The sequence below is a fragment of the Lissotriton vulgaris genome, chromosome 1_1 (genome assembly GCF_964263255.1).
Source record: "Lissotriton vulgaris chromosome 1_1, aLisVul1.2, whole genome shotgun sequence".
Classification (NCBI taxonomy): Eukaryota; Metazoa; Chordata; class Amphibia; order Caudata; family Salamandridae; genus Lissotriton; species Lissotriton vulgaris.
The window spans coordinates 376,826,810-376,844,678 of NC_141685.1; the positions used below are offsets into that span (position 1 = coordinate 376,826,810).

Below are 17,869 nucleotides of genomic sequence, written 5' to 3' on the forward strand. Positions count from 1 at the left end.
CCGGCAGCGATTCAGGATGGATATTGTATCTGTATGCATTGATAAGTCACATGATATAATAAAGGTCTTCATTTTTATAATATTGAAATGATCGGATCAGGTGCCATACAATCTAAACAACAGTGTACGGGACAGGCCAGGGAAACAGGATATGCGTGGGAAAACAGTCATTTGTGGGTCTCTGGCGTTGATACCTATATATCATTGTGAACAATAGAACAGTATACCTCATTGTGACCGCCAGCTCTCAAGGCCCGCCCACCCAACAATACGAGTAACATAAGAAGCATGGACACTAATTTCGAGCACAATGAAATCAGAATAAAACACAGACCATACCGATCCTAAAGGAAATATGGGAAGGGAGAAAAAGGCCATAAAAAACAAAAAAGGAAAAATAAACCCCCCCCTCCAACCCCCACCCTGCACCCCTGCCGATGGCTATACCCTAACCTCACTAGCAGTGTGCCTGTCGCCCTACTAACCTAAACCCCTAAAAGAAGGGAAAAGAAGAAGAATGGAGGAGGGCCTGATCATACGGTGGTCCCGGCCCCATGGCTCCCCCGCCAAAACACAGACACCCCCTACAGCCAAAGATGGATGTGAAGCAACTCGTACAAAAATCAAGAGGGGGCACCGTGATACACCGCCCAGCTTCCAGTATTAGACAGTACCAACTCGAACTTCCATAACCAGTGTTCCAAGCCATCCCAGTTCAGTTGATTCAACCTTCACCCTTTCGACTCATCACACGAACCCTCCCCAGCGAAACCCCGAGGACACAAATAAGTCATAGACGAGAGGGAAAGCATCGAAAGGCAGTCCGTTACCCCATGTGGCTAGTGACTCCAAGAGGTCTTCACGCGAAGAAAATTCCCCTCTCCAAATTGGACTGTCCCGATAGTTCTTGCCCCAGAATCGTAGAAGGGGGATACAACCACAAGGTGGGGGGAGAGTTCACAGCACAGTTTCCCGGGGTGGGAACGCCTTTCGAGACCTCTGAAGTCGGTGATGATGAAAGGCACTGCGATACACTCGTGGTCCCATGGACATCGTCTTCCTGGGCGCCATCCGTTGAATCCGATAGTGACATCCACTCTCGATCCCACACGGGGTCCTCGCACGAAGTCAAAATGGCCGCAGCTTGAGGGGTTGTTGTTTGCTGGTACGACCGAAGGGCAGGGTCCGGCACGTCAAGCAGGATCCCAGTCAGACTGGCATCCATTTTAGCCATGAGCACAGTCGCTTGTGAGTGAAACGCCCATAGTTCTGCCATTATTGTTTCCAGCGTTGGCCCAGACGCCGTTCGATCCACGATGCCACGTTCGGTGGCAGTCACACTCGAATCCCCGAGTGAATCAGGCATTTTTGGGGGGGACGAGCAGGATACTTAGGGGGCAAGCGTGGACAGCGACCCGTAGTTGTCCACAGCCGGCAGAGCCCAGCGCAGAACCGCAGTCCAGGGTCCCGACCCACCGAACCCCGGCAGGAATCTATACCGGGTCCGCGGTACAAGGATCCCCCCACACAATCAGTAGCAGCATGTCACTTCTCTCACAACACTGGGCACGGAAAACAATAGCCATCAAATTTGGACGTAGACAAAGTCTCTACGTCGGTAGACCGGACCCTGCCAGGGTCTCTCAGCCGATGTTGTTGAACTGCTACCCGGCCTTACAGTTACTCGAGGCCCCGGCTTCACTGCTGGAACAGGCCACGATCTTTAACTCGATGTAAGTTCGTGAAATCAAATGATAAAAGCTTGGGGATTTCACCACCGGAGTGAGGAACACTTCATCCAGGTAGAGGCTGGGTGTAAGATCAGGATATCGTAAAGGATCTTGTGGCGGAATACGGAAGTCGACGGAGCCGGGAACCTAAGCAGCCATCTTGGTTGACGTCGTAGCTCCTCCGACCGCCAGGCCCTTTCTTAAAGATTACTCCGCCCCCTGACTAACACTTCAGGCAGTATCTTGAGGCTGTGGTGAAAGCAGGAACCAGGGAGGTGAAAATACCTCTTTCGGCACACAGAAGCTCCTGAAAATTGTCCACAATGCAGGTAAGCACTATATTAATGCAGCAACCTCAATTTGCAGCGACCTCTGACTGAATTTCGTTGTTTAATCGCCAAAACGGGTGAAAATGCGGTGGAGCTCGCTAACCGGTGGCCATCTTGAACAGCGCGCTCGCGCGTTTCCCATACAAACGTCTTTTTATCATACAATAAACATGTGCGTCGCATATTGTTGCATTAAAGCTTCTTTGTATCAAAGGCTACACATGTTACACAATAGCGTTAACATGAAAGCATCGATGCACTATATAATGCTATTGTGTAGCATTTTTAACATTCATGCTTCCTTGTGTCTTGGATCGCAAAAGGCTTTTGTGGATCATTTTTATGCAGGCTTCTTTCCATCCGAGTATCACATGGGTTTGTGTATAGTTTACAGTCACACAAATGTGCATTTTTACATGCATGCTTCTTTGTGTCCCCATCACACATTAAACATGATTTACCAGCACACGTCCTTGTATCCTAGAGAACATATGTGGATTGTGTGATATTGTTTACTATAACACTTATTTGTATCCTCCAATGCACATGTGTGTTGTATTTTCTTTACATGCAAGTTTTGTTGTATGTTACAATGCAAATGTTTAAGTTAATGCTGTCACATGACTGCTTATCTGTATCCTGTGTTACATGTACATTGTATAACATTATTTATATGGGCATTGAATATGGTTTACAGGCCTACCTTTTTTATCCGATAGGAGATGTGGTTTGTGTAACACTCTGTACAATCACACTTCTTTGAATCTTATAATTCACATTACATTACATATTGTTTACATTCATTTTCTCAGTATCTTAGAAAGTAATGTGCATTGCATATTGTTAATATTTCTTTGTATCCTAAGTTACATGTGACTTATTTAATGTGGTTTAAATGTGCACTGCATTGTATCATAGAATGCACCTCCTGATTATATGATCTAATTTATATGTTTGCTTCTTTTATCCAAGAATGCAGGAGTCGGTAATGTAATATTGTTAATGTCATGTTCTTTTGTATTTAAAAATGCAGCTGCACATTGTATATCACGTACATGCTTGCTCCTTTGTATTCTAGAACACATTACGAATTGTAATTTTTTTGCATACATTGTTTTTGTATCCAGGAACGTGCATGTTGCGACAGGAATGCCGCTGTATGGTAAATAGAAATGGACCCAGCCTCCTCACCCCCTGCCCTCCCACCAGAACCAACTAAATTTGAAACAGGTATTCTTACTTTTTAGGTTGAGCTTAGCGGTAGCGTGCATGCACTGCTCGCTCTTCAAGACTGCTGTAGTAGAGAGAAGGTGTGCAAACTCTCCTCTCATATTTTTCATTGGCTTGTGTCATTGTCTTTCGTAAATGCTGCCTTCGGATTAGTTAATTGGCTTGTTAGTCCCTCCTTAGTACGTACAGCCTTGTCTTCATTTGTACCCTCCTATGGCGACAGGCCCTTTTGCTTCAGCTGTTACACAGGTTCTATTCTTTAGCCTGTAAGCACTATTTACTTATTGAGTTTCTCTTACCGCAGGCCGGCCATGCGCTGCTTCAGCTGAAACCGCTCGTGTTTTTTTAAGCAGCACAGTCGCCCCGTAACATGGGTGCCTGCTAACAATCACTTTAACCCGGCATTATCTTGTTTCTGTTTCACCCACCCCCAAGTAAAATGGATTTAGAAATGATTAGAGAATTAAGTCATGGGAATGCCATGTAGCACATAATACTGTGCTAATGAGCTGAAGCTGACAACAGCACATCTGTGTTACATGTCCTCAGTACTAAAGCCACCTGACATGCTGTTTTAAAAGGCCTGTTTTATTAACAACACCACCACCAATACCACCACCTCTACCAATACCCCCACCTCTACCAATACCACTGCCAATACCACCACCATTGCCAATACCACCACCACCGCAACTACCACCACCAGCACCACCACCGCCAATACCCCCACCACCAACACCAATACCACTATCACCACCACTACCACCACCAGTGCCCCCACCACTACCAATACCATCACCACCAATACCACCACCACCAATACCACTGCCACCACCAATACCGTCACCAATACCACCACCAACATCACTAACACCAAAACCACCACCAATACCACCAACTCCACCTCTACCACTACCACAAATACTACCACCACCACCAATACCACCACCACCAATATTACCACCACCACCAATATCACCACCACCAATACCACTACCACCACCACCAATACCACCAACTCCACCTCCACCAATACCATCACCACCAATACCACCAATACCACTGCCACCACCAATACCACCGCTACCAATACAGTCACCAATATCACCACCAATATCACCACCACCAATACCACCACCAATATCACCACCGCAACTACCACCACCAGCACCACCAATACCCCCACCACCAACACCAATACCACTATCACCACCCCTACCACCAATACCACCACCAATACCCCACCACCACCAATACCGTCACCAATACCACCACCACCAATATCACTAACACCAATACCACCACCACCACCACCAATACCACCACCACCAATACCACCAACTCCACCTCTACCACCACCAATACCACCATCACCAATACTACCACCACCACCAATACCACCACCACCAATATTACCACCACCACCGCCAGTATCACCACCGCCACCAATACCACTACCACCAATACCACCAACTCCACCTCCACCACCAGCAATACCATCACCACCAATACCACTGCCACCACCTATACCACCGCTACCAATACAGTCACCAATATCACCACCACCAGCAATACCACCACCACTAATACCACCACCAATATCACCACCACCAATAGCACTAATACCACCACCACCAGTACCACAACCACCACCGCCACAAATACCACCACCACCAATACCATCACTACTAGTACCATCACCACTAGTACCAATACCACCACCACCAATACCACAACCACTACCAATACCACCACCAATCAGTGGCGGCTGGTGAGATTTGAGAGTGGTGCGGCTTAACATTATTGTTGTACTGCACTGCGGCTCACGAGCGTAGCGGGCAGGCTCCAACAACCGTAGGTGCAGTTATGGGGGGGTTCTTCACCCAAGAAAATTTTGAAAAAAGAGTGGACAAATGGTGCATTTTCAAGCAAATTTTTAGGAAGCAGGAAAGTTAATAAAGCAATGAGTGCTGTGTCTAAATGGCCCTCAAGGCTTATCTACAAGTTCCTCATCTCAGCACATCTTAGACACTAATAGGCTGGCCACTCAACCTTATTTGCAGATCTCACTTTGCTTGATGGTAAAGCCAAAGAGTGTTTCTCCTATTTCACCGATTCACCGTCCCCTCCCAACCCCTATCCTCTATTGATTGCCACCTTCCTTCCCCACTCTGCCCCTTTTCCCAGTTATCCCCCTGCCCTTCCCCATTTATCCTTCCTCCCCTGCACAATACTCCTTTCAAGAACACCAGGAGAGAACAATTTGCTTTGCCAGTGCAGTGCCCCTGATTCCTAATTACTTCGAGCATGACCCTGCTTAAAAGGTTTTGTTGCACGTTTCTGATTTGAAAAACAATTTAAGGAGACAGGACTTTCAATGTTCTAAATCATCTGAGTAATGACATTTAAAGCTACCTAAAAAAATGCGATATAGAAATGTTTTCGTTTCCAAAAACGGCATAAAGGATCTGAAATGGTACAAGGCAAGTCTTTCTGACATTACTTCATTACCGTTTAGCGCATATTTATAAAAACTGTTTGATATCACCCTGTTTGAATACGAGCACAGGCAACTAAAGCGTTGTTGCTGGATACAGATAATTTGCTAGTGTGTCTGGAATGTCAGAAATCAGAGCAATTACAAATGAACCGATACAACTTTGTGTACTATACGCTGCTGCACACTCCTGGTGCACGCACGAGTATGCACTGCACACTGCTAGTAGAACAGTAGACTGGTTGGACGCCACACTGCACACACTGGCAACATAGACCGCATACACGATGCGGGCACAGCCTGGCCTGGGATGCTAAATTGTACACAACGAAAGCACGCACTGCACGGCACTGCACACAACTGGGAGCACAATCAGCAGTTAGAATAATGTACTGCCCACCTCCCCGTGCGTGAGCACACATAGGCTCCCGCAAACACCGCACGCACACAGTTCCATTGCTCGCACAACACCACGTGTAGAAAAGGTCTCACTGCGCAGGTACAAGAGCACCTTGTACACCCGAGATTGCACAGTGAAAAGTCCTGGCACCACACGCTGCACACACCTAGTGGAACACATTGCACCCACATATAAAGACGAAAGACAAGCAGGCCCATACACAATCTCACCAGAAAATATTTGAAAGCACATGCCTCGGGCACGGTAGTTGGAGGCAGCACACACTACATCTGCCTACTGCACACACAATGGAGAACCCATTCACCCCTTGCCCATACTACGGCTCCCCTCAATGGCTTCACCATCAAATCATCAGAGCCTTTCACGAGATATATACTTTTGTAATTGCAGAGTACAACCAACTGAAAGCAATCAAAGCGATCTCCGCATCCCTTCCTAACATAGCTCAAAACGCAGCTCACAGCCCCCGCTAACCCAAGCCCCCAGAAGCATTGAGCAGATCTCGGAGCTCAGCCTTCCCAAGCTTACAGTCCTTCCAGAGCGTACTGATCCCCACAGTTCACCGTCACCCCAACGTTCACCGTCATCGTCACCCCACCCCATAACCCACCAACAAAAGCCATCTCACTCAGTACAGTTCCAAATTGGCGAAAAAACCCTTCTGCACTCCTCATCCCATAACTGGCCCCTAGATTTCACCCCACCCTAACCACGAGCCCCGGAGCATAGCCAGAGCCTCAGACCATGCCGAACCCAGAGGTTAGCACCTGCAAACTACATACCGCTTGGAGCGAGGGTGCCAACTTCTTATCTGAAAACCAGGTCCAGGCGCTCTCAAGGCTTGAAAACTAGTTTGTGTGGCTACTGTCACTGCACAAGCCGAAAACCGCCACACAACCTCATAGTTAAGACGTTACAGACCTCCCTTCATGCATGCGACCAACAGCCCTGATAACCCGTGCTTGTGCTCCGACCGGCAGCAGACAGTCTACACTCAGTCAACAACACCACCAGGCACTATTGTTTCAGATATCTGGCCTACAAAGGCCCATAATCAGCAATCGCCAAAAACACCCTGCTCAAATTGCGAACTCAACAGAGCACTAGCACCAGAGAGCTGGTAAAGCACTGCTGAATCAATGCCATAGTCGTCTTACAGCAAACCAGCACACACCTTAATAACAACAAGTTGCGGCTCACAATACTGAGGGGGTCGCGTGCGAAAGATTAAAATAAAGCAGCAAACAACTTACCGGTCCGCGCTGCCTCTGTTCCTGGGCAGGGGTCTGAATCCAGGGTTGGTGCCTTTAACGTTACCGCGTCACTGACTGGATTGGCAACCCCTCTGTTCTCAGCCAATACTGACGCTGCTCCAGCACCGCCAGGATTGGCTTAGCAGGGGTACTCGCCGCCCGCCTTTCCATTAGGAGACCATGGGTTGAGGCGTTGCTCAACCCTTGCTCTCCTAATGCGCAGCCACCAGCCAGACACAACACTAGTGCGCATAACTGGGCTGGTCGGAAAAATTCTCTGACCTAAGCCCGGCATGGGCACTTGTGCTGCTGCCTGCTGTGCACTCCGCGCCACCACCTGCCGGACAATGAATGTCAGTCGGGTGAGTCAGCATGATGCCAGACCGCCCACCCACTTCAGGCTCTGAAGAAGGTGGGTGGTCTGGCGTCTTGCTGACTCACCTGACACTGACATGCATTATTTTAATGTCAGAAGCTGCCGGCACGGGCGGCTTGTGGGGCAACGCCCCCGCGCCCTAATGGACGCACCACCACTGCCACCAATATCACCACCACCACAACCACCAATACCACCACCACCACAACCACCAATACCACCACTAATACCACCAATACCACCACTAATATCATCACCACCAATAACCCCACCAATACCCCCACCACTACCACCAATACCACCACCAATGCCAATACCACCACCAGCAGTACCTATACCACCACCACCAATACCAGTACCACCACCACCAATACCACCACCACCACCACCACCACCACCAAAGCCACCACCAATACCAATACCACCACCAATACCAGCACATCAGTGCCTCTCACTCACTAGTAATATCAGGGGCACTGTATGAGGCTGGATCTGCAGCCGAGACATCCCTCCCTCCCTCCAAGCCTGTGATAAAGCAGAGCCCGCCCTTCACCAGGAGGTGAAACCAAGACCCTACTACAGCTGGAGGTTTTTTTATTAGGCCAAAGATATCAATGACGTTATGCAATGCCACACTGCACACTCAAAGCAAGGAGAGGGCAGGAACTAGCCCATCCCCTCCCGCTCTTCCTCCTGAGCTGCGACAGTGTAAAGAGAAAAAGGTGTCGGAGCGTTTTGTTAGTCTTTATAGTTCAGATCATATGTAGCTCTCACTTCACACTTTGTGTCTGTGTAATTTACAACACTTACACATCATCTTCACTGCACTATTTATTACTACTTTGAAGACGTCTCTTCCTCTGATATTTACAATCTAACAAGCGGTTGAGAAGGCCCTTTATTGCAATGCAATAGGTTTCGCATTTGCGAGAGTTTGAGCTACAAGTATTGTAAATGACAATGCCTTTTATTAATGTTTTAAAACCCAAACATAAAAAAGCACTGTCATTTACAATACCAATAGCTCAAACTCACGTGAATGCGGGACCTACTGAATTGCAAATGCTTGTTTTATTGTGATCCTGCCTTCATGCTATTGTAGCGAGTGCAGAGAGCCCTCAGCATGTCTCTGCTAGTGCGAGAGAACCTGTTTTGTGATCTGGATAGGTTACACCAAGAGTGTCCTCATAGTGGGGGTTGGAGTACTGTCCCTGTCCCGGGCGCATCACATAAAGTGGCAGTGGCAGCATACCAGACTTTATGAATCAGTTGGGTCACCAGACCTTTTATTCTGTATCAGGGAGAAAGGCACCTAGTGGTCTCTCTCACTTAAAGTTCCACTGCTATGTGCAACTCAGAACCTTGCACAAACATTACGTTTGCAAGTTGAGTGCAAGTATGCGCTGGGAGTGTATAGCACATTTAAAGTAACAGGACTCTGTATATTGTTTGGGTTTGTATAATGGGTCAGTGGGATCCGTTTGGGATTACCCTGGTTTAACTAAAGGGAAATTCCCTTTTTGGATCTTGTTTTTTCAATACTGTGGTTTTAGGTGTTTTGTATTTTTGACTTGGCTCAGTCTGGCTCCTTGGGTTTGATTTTAGGAGCAGCTGCCATTTGTATTGATCTGAGGGATAAGCCACTGCTGAGCCGCCATTTTAGTCATGTCAGCGCTCTAGTGGGTGGCTGATTTGTTGCTTCCCTCGACCCTCCCTATACAACAAATTACATGTCGCAGGTGCGCCAAAAGGAAGTCTGTCTGCGCCCATCCATGCCCGAAGTGCCTCCAGCGCCAGCTATGCCATCACCCTAAGCTCTTTTAAGCCCAGACTACACTAAGGATAATTTGTCCACCTGTTTGAGATCTGGACTTTCCCTTAACTGTCTCATGGCGGGTATGCCCAAGGCCTCCTGTGTTGGCAGTAACTCTAGGAACTTTTCCAACATGCCTTCATTCGACCCTGCCTAAGAATGGTCCTTATTTAAGGCCTGTTTTATTAATTGCAGATCACCGCCCAAGCATTCCCTTGATGTGTTTGATCTTCTGGTTGAAAATAAATGATTTGAAGAAACGTCAGCACCGGATATTGCACTTGCCATTCCCTCAGGCTTCCGTATCTACTTTGAAAAAAGGGAGGCAGCATTACCATGATATTTAAGGCTTCATTTGTGGGTGTCTTCATCACACTGATGGGTGTAGGGAATATTGAGGGTCTCGTTGTTACTTTTAAGTTGACTTCTTCCTACTTCTTCTTCGGTGTTCTGATATACAGACTACCAGACTGTCAAATCATAATCTTTTACAGCTTCCTTATACGATTGCCCAAGACTCCCTTACGTATTCAAATTTTACGGTTTATGCAAATTTAATATGCACATGGCTGATCATAAATGCCTCCCTGCCGTTCAGTTTAGCTTTGCCTCCTTAGCGGGCATGAATCCCCTTGTTGGTCACCACTCCTACGCATAAAGGTCACATTTTAGATTTGATTTTTTTCTAATCTTCTTGATCTACAGATTCTTCCTGCATCTGGTTGGATCATTTTTAGTGCCTAACACTTTTAGCTGTAGAACTTGGCAGAGGAAATCTGGCAAACCTCCGCTCCTCTCTAGAGAATGGTACAAAATCTTTGAGACACCAGTTCTTTGTATAACTTCTTCTGAGCCCTCTTTTAAAAAGAAGTTTAAAACTTTCCTCTTTGATGAGACCTAGATCATCTGGTCCTTCTTACCAGCAGATTCGTTTCTCTTGCTACTAGCGCCCGGACGCCTCTTTGGAAGCAGTTGTGTGCTGTACAAATGCAATTTGAGCGATGGCGTGGCACAAATTGGATGATGACAGCTTCACCGAGATTACAAAAGTGGAAGGCCTGCATTCTTTGGCCCCAGGGTGGAGACTCAGACACTGAAGTAAGGGAGGATGGAAAAAGGGCAACCTTTAGAAATTGAACGAGGGCCTTGTTAGCAAAGGCCTGTTGGTCGGCTCTTTCTGAGCTCTGCTATGGGGTGAGGTGTAAGATTGTCGTTTCAGTTGTTCCAGGTGAAGAGGTTTCGAGGGAGGGCCTGCCCCTTTGCCTGTCTCTGATTACTGCTTTAGTAATGCTGATGACAGCTGGGTATTGAGATCTCACACGTCATTGTGAACTTGTTTTGGATACTCTTTCTTGGAGCCCACACCATTGCTACCAGCTGTGGGCGCTATCACCCTGCAGAAGCCTGGGTCTGAGAAGCAGCCAAAGAATGACATCTGAAAGACAACCAACCCAAACTAGCTCTAACAACAGATCCACAACCCGTCTGACAGTGAGAATAAAAGTGGGACCCAAATCACCCCATTTTTCTCCAATTCCAAGTTCTTTTTCACCATGCAAGGGATTGTTTCACAGAATATCTGAAGAACTGAGGTGGCAAGTAAGGGCCGGTGACGTCCTGCAGCCCATCTCCAGATGTGAGGAGCAGCATCTGGAACTGCAGTCTGGTGCACTTTCTGCTGGAGGAGTTAAGTGTCTGCCTCAAGTGCCTAGAAGGCTTCCAGTCTGCTGAGAGAGCGAAGGAGCAAGTCTGGTTTTGCAGGAGGAAAGACGGTCCGGGATGAGATGCTCAGCGTGTTCCCAGCATACAAAGCTGGCTGTCACAGAGAGCGAAGCCAGGAGTGGCCTGTGTTGTGAGGGTGTCCCCAGTTCACAGCACAAGTCACTCCTGGCTTCGCTCTCTGTGACCTAAGAGGTTCCTGTGACAGCTGTATTAAGACTTTCCAATACCAAGTACCACTATGTAGCTTGGCCATCCTCCATTGGTTTGAGAAGTTAGTGCCGCTGCCGCTGGTATCAGGAAGTGAAGAACCATGTTGGTGGTAGCGTTTCTCAGGGAGAGAAAACGTCCGCACCTTCCGTTAACGATTATTTTCACTGTTCAAGTTACGTGTGTAGTATCAAGGATAGAGGTGCACTGAGAACCTGGTGAAACACCCACCACCAGGGGTGTGATACAAAGCAACTTAATGCCAGTGTCAATACTTAGGAAGAGACCAAGTTACAACAAGCACCCTCTGAGAAGTCAGGAATCAAAATGAATTCTGCATCTCACATTAGTTATTTAACGACTTTTTCATCAGTTTCAGACACAAGTTCATGAGAAGAAAAGGGGTTTCAAAGTATGGATCCAAAACCGTACGTAGTTCTTCAAAAAATCTTTATTTTAAGCACAGTGCTGAGCAGTGGAGATCCGGCGTCTACACGTACTTTGAACAGACTTACCAAGGTCTTCATAATCCTGCACATGAAAACTAGAACTGATCTCCACTAAGTGACTACTGCCGCCCCACTAATTATCATGTTTGAACCTACATCCTGAACGTCGCTACCGCCTACACTTTAATTAATAGGATTCTTAACACTCCCGTACGATACCGGCCACGCCACACAGATCAAATCAACCTGACAATCATACCTGTCCATCTTGAGTGAGATTGCCTTGAAAAAGCCCCTGTGTGGGCGAAACACGTGTCGGCATTGCAGAGCTGGAGAACTTTTAATGTGCTTAAAATAAAGATTTTTTGAAGAACTACGTACGGTTTTGGATCCATACTTTGAAACCCCTTTTCTTCTCATGAACTTGTGTCTGAAACTGATGAAAAAGTCGTTAAATAACTAATGTGAGATGCAGAATTCATTTTGATTCCTGACTTCTCAGAGGGTGCTTGTTGTAACTTGGTCTCTTCCTAAGTGAAGAACCATGGCCGCTGAAGTGAGAAGCCCCGAGGCCGCAACTGGCAAAGACAAACCACGACAGATGACCAGGCCTGGATGACGCAACTGCAAAATCTGAGCACCTGTGCACAGCCGCCCAGGAAGGCCGCCGTTGCTGAGGTGGACAGCTGCTGGGCAGACTTTAGCCGCATAAACATAAAGGGTGGGAGACACTGAGCTGATTTGTGCGGTTGTCTACTGAGGGCATTATATTCCATCTGCTCCAGTGCCTATCCGATGTATATGATCATATTGTGATGGGGGCTGCAATGATGGGACCCCGACCATATCAGGGAGAGAGTCCCAGACGGGCGTGTCACACTCAATGATAGACGTGACTTAGGTTTCAACTCTGTATTGCATTGCTGTTGAAATGTGTGGTATTTAGTTTTGCTGTGAAATGAAAGTACTTTTACAAAAAAACAAGCACTGGACTGGGCAATATGTTATGGTGTCTTTTGGATGAATGTTAAGTTCAGAGCTCTTGTCCCCCACACTACCTCCCTGAAACGCTGGTGACTGCCTGCTCTTGCTACCCCGAGAGGCCAGTACGGAAAGGTTTGTACTCGGTCCAGTTTGCAAAGCCATAGTGGGACAGACCCAGGACACCAGTGGCAAACGACTCCGCTACCACGGTTGGGGCCCAGAAGCGCCTATCTTCCCTGATGCCCCCAAACAGGGTCTGACACCATGTGCCTTGCATGTTATTTACATACAGGCTTCTTTGAATCTTAGGCTGCGTATGTGCATGTTAATAGATTTGTTTATGCGTGCTTGCATCCTAGAATGTACATTTGTGTTGTAAAATACCCACAATAATACAGCTTATGCTCACACTTCTTAATATATAAGAACGCACGGGTATTTGGGCCTTGTATGCGCATGATACAATGTTTCTTACATGAACGCCTCTGTACCATAGAATGCAGTTGTACATTATCTAAATATACACACTTCGCTGTGTCTTAGAATACACGGGGCCACTGTATATTCTTTACATGCACTCTTATTTGAATTCTAGAAAGCGTCTGTGTGTGCACACCGTCCGTGCACACTTTCTTGTATCTTGAGAGGCGGGTATGCATTGCATATAGGTTCTTACTCGAGTGATTCCTTGCATCCTTCAATGTATTCCTGCATTATATTTTGTTTACACGCATGTTTCTATGCATTAAGGGGCGTGGCTATCATCAATGCGGCAGTGCAGTGACCCATGGACCCATAGGTTCAAGGGGCAATCGCGCATTAATGATAGCTGTATTTTACTACCCAGCAAGCGGCCCCTTTCCTTTCTGCTTCGTGCATTGGGGGCGCTGTTTGTACCCGTTGCTATAGATTTAATGCACGTGTCTCAGCATCCCAGCATGCACTTGTGCACTTTGTTGACATGCGCGCTTCTTTGATTCCTTGAAAACACGTGAATATGGTGTGAGCCTTTGATCCTTTCGGATAGCACCTGCGTGCTGCATTAACATTGTTTAATTAACATGTATGTGCATTTTCATTTACAGTACACGTGAACGCCAAAAGCCATTGTTTACATGTACGCTGTCTGGTAATCTAGAATGTGTTTAATTATGTCAGTTTATACGCTGCGTTGTGCCAGATGTGCATCGATTGTGTGAACATTATGGACCGACACGCTCGGTCCTGGCGTAGAAGGTACGTATACTAAGACCGTGCGTTTACTTTGAGCATACAGTGCTGTGCAGTGTTTGCGTCGTGGGCACGCGCCTTCTCCCTGGAGTGCTCGCACGCGGCGTCTTACACAGACTGGTTACACAGTTCCTTTCACCCTGTCAAGCACCACGTGCGTTCATCTCATGCTCTGGTTTCAGTCAGCACCAGGGACAGCGCCCTGCCGCCTCTGACAGCTCCAGAGAGGCGCTCGCGCGCCAGCCCTGAGGCTGATGTCTGTGGTCAGCGCGCCCACATTTCCTCTTTTACCCTGGCGGGAAATAAACGCCCCCTTTCCAAGTGCCGCATCTGTTGATCCGGGCAGCAGCACACAGGTGCAAGCACAGAACACTGTCTCAGCGTTTGCCAATAGCGTGAAGGCATCAGAACACTGAATGCAAGAACATGAAGGGATACATGAATGTATGGGTGATTGGGTGGATTAGTGAACTGTGAATAAACACATGGCTGCGCGAATGATGAACAACTGAATGGACAGAGGATAGATGAGTAAAGGGTGTATGAACAAACGAATGGTGGATGAATGTATGGATAGATAGATAGATGAATAGATGAAAGAAGGAGTATACTGGGTGGAATTCCTGAACGGATGGTGGCTTGCCAGGCGAAGGACAACCACAAAAATGAATCAATAGCTGTGTAGCTCCAAGAAGCCTCTTGTTAGGACGGCGCTTGAAATGTGACACATGCAATCACTTGTACCAGTTCGGGGAAGCGCTTTAGCGCCCGCCCAGGGGTAGGAAGCGCTAGTTTCTATGCTACAGTACAATATAACACAATTCACTCTAAAAGTACATGCATAAAATAATTAATGAATGGGTGCGTGAATGAGTGCGTACTTCAAATGGATGCGTGAATGAATGGACGACGGATAAATAAACGAACACACAAGGACGCTAATCAGATAGGTGGTTGAGTGAGTGGATGAATAGATGACTCTTTTTAATTGTATGTAAGTCGCATTGCAAATGGTTTTAAGTAACTGTGCTATACAAATAAACTTAATTCATTCAATAGATGGAAGTTCGTAGCAAAGACCAGTCCTTGCTGTATAACAGTGCATACATACAAAAGACTTGCATTGCGCAGTTCTGCTAACAGTGTCGTTTCGAGATAATTGTAATACAAACTTTTCACACAAGCGCAATGACCTAAATTAACAACCATTACAAAAGAAACAAAAAACGGGTAAAGTTGAAAACACAAACACGTGCGGGTACCTCAGTGTTGCTGCGACTCCGATTCCTCAGGTGTCAGCGGTCAGGCTCCAGTAAAGAAGTGCCAGAAACGGGACAGATGCGCGTGAGTGTGAGGGAGGGAAGACGGTGCCTGAAGGCAGAGTGGAGAATCTTGGCCCGCGCTGCTCCCCCAGCCCTCTCTGCGAGTGAACAAAGCTGCTCCCTCTCTGCGCCGAACAGCCTCGGACCTACAGACGCTCCCGGCTCAGAGCTGCGCACCGGGTGAACCTGGACAGAGAGCCCAGGGGGCGGCGCCTGTGAGGCCACGCCTCGGGGCGGGACTAAGCGAGAACCCGCTCTTCTCATTTGACTGCGCTTGTGATGGCGTCACTAGCTTCAGCAGCCCGCCCTTGTTAAACCCGAGCGAGCCACCGGCGCCAGAGCCCTGTAAATACAAGCTGCAGCGGTTGGTACTTTACAGCTCTCACTTGTTTATCACGCCGCGATCCTTGAGACGAACACCTGGCACTTAAATGACTAATATAGAGCTACTGAAAGCGAATGATAATTTTTTAATAAAGGCAGAACGCCACACCTGTCATACAGTGCAGGTTTCCACATCCGTGTAATGAACTGAAAAGCTAGGTTTTCTCTTTTACATCCGTTTCAAGTGAAGGGGGTCCTTTAATGCAAGACTGCAGCACGTTGTCTTCAGTGTGGCCCTGGGGCCTTATTTATGAAGGACTTGCGCCGCCGGTGCGTCACTTTTTCCCATGTTAAAAGTGACGCACCGGCGGCGCAAGTCCTTCATAAATAAGGCCCCAGGTTTCTGTCATTACGCCAATTCCTGCATGGTTAATTCGGAAAAAATGGGCCCTGGTACTTTACTTTATTTCACACTATAATAGGAAGTGCTCTCAATGGTGTAGAGTCGGACCGTACACCGGGGGTCACCGGGCAGGCCCTGGGAATGCGGTCGGTGCTGCAACCGGCTTCTAGGGCTCGTGGGCAGGGGACAGGCCTAACTTTATGGCGCAGCTACAATAATGGGCTGTTCACACAGATGCTCACTTCACGCCCTCAGCCACGGGCGCTGACGTTGTCTTTTATTATATATACTCCCTGGTCCGAGCCCGGCCCAGGGAGTTGAAAGTGCAACAATGTTGTGCAGTAGCCGGGTAGGCTCACTACATCCCATCTAACTCACAGAACTTGTGAAGGTGCCAACCATTAAACAATAACATAACATAATTCTAGGGACTTAGTTACTGTCCATGGAGGAGCCATGTCTCTTCCTAGCTGTTCAGCACATGAAGTCTCTCAACCTCGAGCTGGGTTTCGGATTGCTTCGCAATCTACACTCCTGGCTTCCCTGAGGACTCCCAGATGCTTCCTCTCGCGGCTCTGTGGGACCCCTATCACCAGCCGCTGGTTCCTCCGAGATTCCTTCTAGATCCACCTCTTGCGTGTCCTCAGCTCGGGTGTGCCCTTCCGTCTGCCCCTCTTCATCTTCACTCCACCCTGCGGGCTCTGACCCCGTCACCCCCTCTTCGGGGTTTCGGGCCTTCTTAAACCAGGACGTGTTGCGGGCTGTCCGCTGGCTGCCCTTTCTCGCTACTACCATGGTCCCTTTTATCTGCACTACCTTCCACAGGTGACGTTCAAAGGGGGTGCAAAACTTGGACCCTGGATGTCGGTCCTTCATGACCACATAGTCCCCCACTTCGATGGCTGCGGGCGGGCTCCTCTCTTCTTACTTGCCCGGTCGTCGTTATATTGGCGTCGGGCCTGAGATTGCCTCATGTCCATGACGGCCAGAACCCACTGGCCACTGGTGGGTTTGCCATCTCGCACAGCCCGCTTCAGGAGCAGATCACTCAGTGCACACCGGGTGGTGCAGTGGGGGTGTGTTGGTACGCTCTCAGGAACTGGTGCAAAAATTTTCCAAGTTCCCCCTTGGTCAACATCGATCCGTAGTGCCTTGTTCAGGGTCTGCATAAACCGTTCCACATCCCCGTTGGCTTGCGGCCTTTGGCGAGTTACTCGGCGGTGTTTGATACCGTGCTGGCTCAGATATTCTTTGAGGCGCTTTTTGAGTGTCACTTGCAGAACCGCCGCCACCGCCGAGAGTCTTACTTACCTGCAGGAAGCCCACAGAAGCAGGCAGACATCACCGCCGCCACCGCCAAGAGTCCAGGGACATCGGACTCCGCGCCGCCGCTCCGGGAGACTTCCAATCCCGGCAGGCATCGCGGCGGCGCGTCTGAGTGACGCAGTAGCGCCCTGTGAGCGCCAAACAGACCTTCAAAAGAAGGAGAACCCCGGCAGAGCGGGGGAGTCACTTGCAGAACCGCCGCCACTGCCGAGAGTCTTACTTACCTGCAGGAAGCCCACAGAAGCAGGCAGAC

The 17,869-nt window shown here is 48.2% G+C and overlaps 1 protein-coding gene across 1 annotated transcript in view; it reads right to left on the bottom strand.

Moving 5' to 3' along the window:
* Positions 1-15,728, bottom strand: part of RAB3B (RAB3B, member RAS oncogene family) — an 821,272-nt gene extending 805,544 nt beyond the window's left edge. The window contains exon 1 of the mRNA XM_086936190.1: positions 15,504-15,728. The gene's annotated coding sequence lies outside the window, so the exon portion shown is untranslated. The remainder of the gene's footprint in view (positions 1-15,503) is intronic.
* Between the last annotated feature and the right edge of the window lie 2,141 nt (positions 15,729-17,869).